This window comes from Mobula birostris, chromosome 22 (assembly GCF_030028105.1).
Source record: "Mobula birostris isolate sMobBir1 chromosome 22, sMobBir1.hap1, whole genome shotgun sequence".
NCBI classification, from domain to species: Eukaryota; Metazoa; Chordata; class Chondrichthyes; order Myliobatiformes; family Myliobatidae; genus Mobula; species Mobula birostris.
This window is the reverse complement of record NC_092391.1, coordinates 53,341,145-53,347,121: the sequence shown is the minus strand read 5'-3', so window position 1 is coordinate 53,347,121 and position 5,977 is coordinate 53,341,145. Positions and strand designations below refer to the sequence as shown.

The 5,977-nt window shown below is 47.8% G+C and overlaps 1 non-coding gene and 1 pseudogene across 1 annotated transcript; one reads left to right on the top strand and one right to left on the bottom strand.

The window, feature by feature from the left end:
- Positions 1 to 278: 278 nt before the first annotated feature.
- LOC140186522 (U2 spliceosomal RNA) lies at positions 279 to 410 on the bottom strand (annotated as a pseudogene).
- A 5,101-nt stretch (positions 411 to 5,511) lies between these two features.
- On the top strand, positions 5,512 to 5,584 carry trnaf-gaa (transfer RNA phenylalanine (anticodon GAA)). The gene has a single exon. It is a non-coding gene; the product is annotated as a tRNA-Phe (tRNA).
- Positions 5,585 to 5,977: the final 393 nt, after the last annotated feature.

Genomic DNA, 5,977 nt, shown 5'->3' with positions numbered 1-5,977 from the left:
TCCCCTTCAGCTGAAGCTGCTGGTACAGCTTCTGCCACCCTGCAGCCTGCCGGAAAGTGACATCGAAGAAACCTGCGAAGTCCTGGACGCAGTAGATGTCATCGGGCGTAAATCCGCAGCATTCCAGCAAGACCTTCCGGATGAAGGTCTCTCGGGTGAAGCCGGTGCCCCCGTTCCGGTCTCGCACTGTCAGCCTGACAGTGTTCTTGATACCCTGGCCTCGAGCTGATGTACTGCTCGCTGCTGCCATCTTCTTCCTCACTGCTGTCGTCGCTGGTATGGGGTGTTAGATTGGAGGCCAATCAGCATTAGGATCCACCCCTGCGTCAGCGCGAACTCTCCTCCTCCGCCTTCTGGTCTGATAAGAACAGATACTACACTTGATCTTAGCCAAAAGGCCGAGAAGTGGTGAGATACAGTTGGTCCGGTACATGGATTGGAAACGTTTACAGGGTTATGGGCCAAATGTTGGCAAAGGGGACAATGTAAGAGGGGAGCAACACACATATAAGTTGCTGGTGAACGCAACAGGACAGGCAGCATCTCTAGGAAGAGGTACGGTCGACGTTTTGGGCTGAGACCCTTCGACCTTCCACAACCAAGATTTGGCCTGCTGCGTTCACCAGCAACTTTGACGTGTGTTGCTTGAATTTCCAGCATCTGCAGAATTCCTCGTGTTAATATAAATGTAGGAGGGGCATCTTGGGTAGCATAGACCAGTTGGGCCAAATGGCCTGTGTCTGCACTGTATACAGTAACTCTTTGATTGCTGACGGATTCACCATCAGACCATCAGTTTGCTCTGCTGCTCTTCTCCCATCCCTGTGGAAAATGGAACAGCCTGATCCCTGTCACCAAGGGAGGAGGTATCCATGACGAAGGCAGAAGGTCAAAAGTGACCTTTAGTCAGGGATGTTTTGGGAGAATAGCTGGAGTCCTTTAGGAAGCAAGATACAAGAGATCAACAGGGGAATCATGGAAACCAGCTGACTGGACCTTCACTGTAAACGTTTACTAAAGACAGACCTGTTCACCTCGTGGGACCATCGGAGTGTTCAGGGCAGGATCCCAGGAGTGGGATGGAGGTCACAGGAAGCTCACGGAAGTGTGACTGTGCTTACAAGGGGTCCCAAGTGTAAGAATGTATTCAGGGTGTCAGCAGGGAGAGGGTCCGTGTTCACAGAAGTTCATCAGTAACTTCACTGTGTTTTCCTGGGGACTACTGACAGTGGGACAGTGTTCACAAGAAGCCCCCAAAAACATCATTTTCATTATTAATTTATATTTTCCATACAATATTCAACTTTATTTCTCAATTCTTTGAGGTTGATTTAATCTGGGATTAATTTAGAATATTTTGTGCAATGTCTCAGACATTCCTTGTTCCCAAGCACCATTTTAGCACCGAATGTCCCTTAGCATGAACAAGGGGTCAGAGAGAATGAACAATCCCACCTCTACCATTCCCAAGGTCAAAGGTGATGTCAAAGGTCTTTCAGTGATGTCAGACGGTGCCCATTGTCAAACCACAGACCAGGGAACCTGTTACATTTAATATTCAGGCAGTGATTCGCTCCCTGTCTGAATCTATAAGTGTAAACGGTCTTGTAGTCGTCCTGTTTTAATCTGCTGTATGTCTTGTGTTCATATTTCAGAGGAGAATGTAGGCGATATAGTTAGTTTGTGGATGACACTGAAATTGGAGAGCGGTGAAAGTGAGGGTTGTCTAAGGTTACAATGGGATGGAGACCAGGTGGGAAATGGTCAAGGAATGGCAGGTGGAACTTAACTGGGACAAGAGTGACGAGAGAGCCGGCCCGACAGTAGTGAAACATAAAGGAGTTTGCGTACGGTTTGTGAGGCCAGGAAAGGGTTAACCTGGACCACCATCCACTGTTGGGCTGGTTCGGGAGCCCCAGGAGAATGCCAAGTCATCTGACCTTTAAAGACAAGCCTACCTTCATTCCAACATGACCACACACTGCTGGACACTGCCCAACTGGACCTCAGGGTGAGGAGGACAGACCCTGCGGGGGAACAGAATCTGGCTCCTGGGGCAAACTGATCAAAGTGAAGGTTATTCTGGAACGCCATCACCAGACCCAACAGGAGCTGAACGGTCAGGACATGAACCTGGACACTCAGCTTCCGACGGACTTTGGCTGTTTTAAGACAGGATACTCATCGGATTCAGGAATCCCAGCCGCAGGGCGTTCATGAAGAATGCTCACTTTCATTGTGTCGGTCCAGGACACTTTAAGCCTCTCTTCCCAGCCAGGCCCCTCCTCCCTCCTCATCCTCTGGGCTGCTTGGTGAGTCGCCAGCAGTGTGTCGAGGATACCAGGGGTGACGTTCAGCTCCCTTGAAAGCTGGTCCTTTGCTCGCTGTTCCCTCGTCAGCTCCTCTTCATTCATCCAGCGACCGGACGTTTTCCCCCACCTGGTCGTCCCTTTAGGTTTTGAGGGGGGTGATTGGGCTGTTTTGTTCCTCCTTCCGGGTGGTCTTTGAGTGTCAACAATCTGAGTTCTGGAGTGTACTCACAGTTTCCCCAGCCCAGGAGCCAGGGAGGGAGGAGAAAAGCATCATGGTGTGGCCTCTAAAGGAAAAGGGTCCAAAATACACCTTCACATGGAGCTCATGCCTGGAGACATTTTCCCTTCCGCTTCCCTTCCCCCATCGTCCCACCCACCAATCATTGGGAGCAGACATTTCATCCAATCACTGCTGGCTCTAGAGCTCCGGTCCAATCAGCACAGCCCACCCTAAAGGAATGGCATCAGCTCTCAGCCAATCAGCAGCTGTCATCCTTAGCACGGTGGGATAGGATGGGGGAGGGTTTGGGGCCGTCGATGGCCATTGGGGTTCTGTCCACTGCTGGTCGAGGGACAGGACTGGAGACCATCGGGACCAGTCTCTGAGCTCACACAGAGAGAGTGGTCACAGAAAGCAACACCCACAATATAGTTTCAAAGTTTCACTGTAATTTAAAAATAAACTGGAATTGACCATTTCTGGAGTGTTTGCTGATTTGTGCACAGGGAGATTGGGGGGAGGGGTGCTACAGCTCCTGACTGTCACCGGGCCCAACTGAGACACACACTGGCTGGGTTGGTTCTCTGAACACTGAGACACACACGCTACCCTGCGGTACCCCACTGGTCACCGCCTGCCATTCCGAAAGGGACTCATTAATCGCTACTCTTTGTTTTCTGTCAGCCAGCCAATTTTCAATCCATGTCAGTACTCTGCCCCCAATACCATGTGCCCTAATTTTGTCCACTAATCTCCTATGTGGGACTTTATCAAAGGCTTTCTGAAAGTCCAGGTACACTACATTCACCGGCTCTCCCTTGTCCATTTTCATAGTTACATCTTCAAAAAATTTCAGAAGATTAGTCAAGCACGATTTCCCCTTCGTAAATCCATGCTGACTCGGACCAATCCTGTTACTGCTATCCAGATGTGTCGTAATTTCATCTTTTATAATTGACTCCAGCATCTTTCCCACCACCGACATCAGGCTAACCGGTCTATAATTCCCTGTTTTCTCTCTTCCTCCCTTCTTGAAGAGAGGGACAACATTAGCCACCCTCCAATCCACAGGAACTGATCCGGAATCTATAGAACATTGGAAAATGATTACCAATGCGTCCACGATTTCTAAAGCCACTTCCTTAAGTACCCTGGGATGCAGGCCATCAGGTCCCGGGGACTTATCAGCCTTCAGACACAACAGTCTATCCAACACCATTTCCTGCCTAATATTAATTTAGTTCAGTTCATCCATTACCCTAGGTCCTTTGGCCACTATTACATCTGGGAGATTGTTTGTGTCTTCCCAAGTGAAGACAGATCCAAAGTACCTGTTCAACTCGTCCGCCATTTCCTTGTTCCCCATAATAAATTCACCCGTTTCTTTCTTCAAGGGCCCAATTTTGGTCTTAACTATTTTTTTCCTTTTCACATACCTAAAGGAGCTTTTCCTATCCTCCTTTATATTCTTGGCTAGTTTACCTTCGTACCTTATTTTTTATCCGCGTATTGCCTTTTTAGTTACCTTCTGTTGCTCTTTCAAAGTTTCCCAATCCTCCGGCTTCCCACTCGTCTTTGCTATGTTATACTTCTTCTCTTTTATTTTTATACTGTCCATTACTTCCTTTGTCAGCCACGGCCTCCCCTTACTCCCCTTAGGATCTTTCTTCCTCTTTGGAATGAATTGATCCTGCACCTTCCGCATTATTCCCAGAAACACTTGCCATTGCTGTTCCACTGTCATCCCTGCTAGGGTATTGTTCAATTGAACTTTGGCCAGCTCCTCCCTCATAGCTCCATAGTTCCCTTTGTTCAACTGTTATACTGACACTTCTGAGTTTCCCTTCTCCCTCTCAAATTGTAGATTAAAACTCATCATATTATGGTCACTACCTCCTTATGGCTCCGTTACCTCGAGGTCCCTGATCAAATCCGGATCATTGCACAACACTAAATCTAGAATTGCGTTCTCTCTGGTAGGCCCCAGTAAAAGCTGTTCTAAGAATCCATCTCGGAGGGACTCCACAAACTCCCTTTCTTGGGGTCCAGTACCAACCTGATTCCTCCAGCCTACCTGCATGTTGAAATCCCCCATAACAATTGTAGCATTACCTTTGAGACATGCCAATTTTAACTCTTGATTCAAGATACACCCTACATCCAGACTACGGTTTGGGGGCCTGTAGATAACTCCCATTAGGGTCTATCTACCCTTAGAATTTCTCAGTTCTATCCATACTGACTCTATATCTCCTGATTCTATGTCCCCCCTCGCAAGGGACTGAATATCATTCCTCACCAACAGAGCCACCCTACCCCCTCTGCCCATCAGTCTGTCCTTTCGATAGGACATATACCCTTGAATATTCATTTCCCAAGCCCTGTCCACTTGAAGCCATGTCTCTGTTATTCGACAACATCATACTTACCAATTTCCAACTGTGCCTCAAGCCCATCTACTTTATTTCTTAATAATATTCTGTAATGGTGAGGGACGAGGGAGAGGAGAACTATTATTCTGCAGATACAGCAACACTGTGTTATAAAGCACGGGAGAAATACAATTCCGCAGATACAGTAATGTTGAGGTGGAAGGCACAGGAAAGGTACAATAGTGCAGACAGAGACAAGACACTGCAGGAGCAAACTACTGCAGATAGTTAAATAGTCAGGTACAAGTCAGAGGAGTATACAATACTGCAGACACAGGAACTGTGAGGTACAAAGCACATGGAAAGAATACTGCAGGTGCTGGAATGGTAAGGAGCAAATCAGGGGAAATACAATTCTGCAGATGCTGGAATGATGAGGTGCAAATCAGGGGAAATACAATTCTGCAGATGCTGGAATGGCGAAGTGAAAATCAGGGGAAATGCAATACTGTACTGCAGATGCTGGAATGGTGAGTTACCATGCAGAGGGAAATACTATACTGCAGATGTTGGAATGTTGAATGCGCAGAACGGTGCAGATATGTCAGCTGAAATAGCTCAGTTGGGAGAGCGTTAGACTGAAGATCTAAAGGTCCCTGGTTCAATCCCGGGTTTCAGCACTGAGACTCGTTAATTGGCACCGCGGTAGCGTGGTGCTTGGTGCATCTCTATTACAGCTCGAGGTCTTGGAATTAAGAGTTCAATTCCGGCATCCTCTGTAGATTTCTAAGTACTTTCCATGTGCACATGAGTTTCCTCTGGGTGCTCCTGTTTCCTCCCACCGTCCGAAGGCGTACTGGTTAAAAGGTTAATTGGTTATTTTACACCGTATCACCATAACACTGTCCTTGGACTCACTTTAAACCACACGCTGTTGGAGCAGTGCTGCCAGGAAAATCAAGGACATGACCCACCCAGCTAACACACTTTTCATCCCTCTTCCCTCCGGGAGAAGGCTCAGGAGCTTGAAGACTCGTATGGCCAGATTTGGGAACAGCTTCTTTCCAACTGTG